Source organism: Schistocerca gregaria, unplaced genomic scaffold, assembly GCF_023897955.1.
Source record: "Schistocerca gregaria isolate iqSchGreg1 unplaced genomic scaffold, iqSchGreg1.2 ptg001799l, whole genome shotgun sequence".
Classification (NCBI taxonomy): Eukaryota; Metazoa; Arthropoda; class Insecta; order Orthoptera; family Acrididae; genus Schistocerca; species Schistocerca gregaria.
In genome coordinates, this window is record NW_026063048.1 from 2,149 (window position 1) to 3,242 (window position 1,094).

The 1,094-nt window shown below is 46.5% G+C and overlaps 1 non-coding gene across 1 annotated transcript; it reads right to left on the minus strand.

Moving 5' to 3' along the window:
* Positions 1-206: 206 nt before the first annotated feature.
* Positions 207-279, minus strand: Trnak-cuu (transfer RNA lysine (anticodon CUU)). Its single transcript has one exon. It is a non-coding gene; the product is annotated as a tRNA-Lys (tRNA).
* Between the last annotated feature and the right edge of the window lie 815 nt (positions 280-1,094).

Below are 1,094 nucleotides of genomic sequence, written 5' to 3' on the forward strand. Positions count from 1 at the left end.
GACACGTAACCGATGTGCTCTCCAAACTACAACACTTGCATTTCAGAACATGTCTTCCACACATGTCTACAAAATCACCTTCACATTCAAATACAGTTTCCTTGTGACTGACAGAGACGTAGGCAAAGTTTAAAGTTGCTATTTCCATTACATCTCGTTAATCAGAAAAACCGTAATTTACATCTGCAGCGGAACAAATTCCGTTCCGCCCAGCGTGTGGCTCGAACCCACGACCCTAGGATTAAGAGTCTGACGCTCTACCGACTGAGCTAGCCGGCTACCTCGATGAATACCTGCCGGATAGCACGTCACACAGAACTCGTTTGGGTTGGGTGGTCCCATAGAGAATCTCTCCATGCTGCCTAATGTTTTCCTAACGTCATACTCGTCACGTACTTCACTTTTATGTCATAATCATTTCTGAGAGGTAAAGAAATTGCATGACAGCATGCAGAGCTAGTGGCGTCAAAAGTAACACACATACTTTATGTGACTCAAAAGCCGAACGAGTTACTTTCCGACGTTGTTTTAGATGTGCAAGTGCCAGTCAAAACTCGCGGTGTCGGCACTCTGCAGACCATTTCGCTAGTTAACACCGGTCTTGTTGTGTGTGTTTCAAGCTCAAGAGCATTTCCAAGCAAAAAATGGTCAACAGCAACATTCAGACGGTTTCGTACTGCTCAACTGCTACATTAAAACGGTATGTTTCTTTTTCAGAACTGCAAAAAAAAGAGCGTGACAACATTCGAACCTGTAATCATCAGATCCGAAGTCCAACGCCTTATCCATTAGGCCACATGGTCACTGACGTCCAACTATATCATGTATACGACTCATCTCGAAACGCTCACACCCCTGAGGATTTGTGTTTTCGTTCTACACAGCCGCTGCCCCTTGCTCTTTCCCACCCATTCGTTACATTCAACCTCTTACGAGACCGACCAAATATACACTGAGAAACAAGACCACACACTTTGTGCATTCGGAATCGAAGGCAGGGCGTCCCTCGCCGCATTTGCTACGATGGCCATTTGCTACTTCTGCAGAAGCGGCGGCGGCGACGACGACGACGATGACCGCGAGAGGCTCTGAGA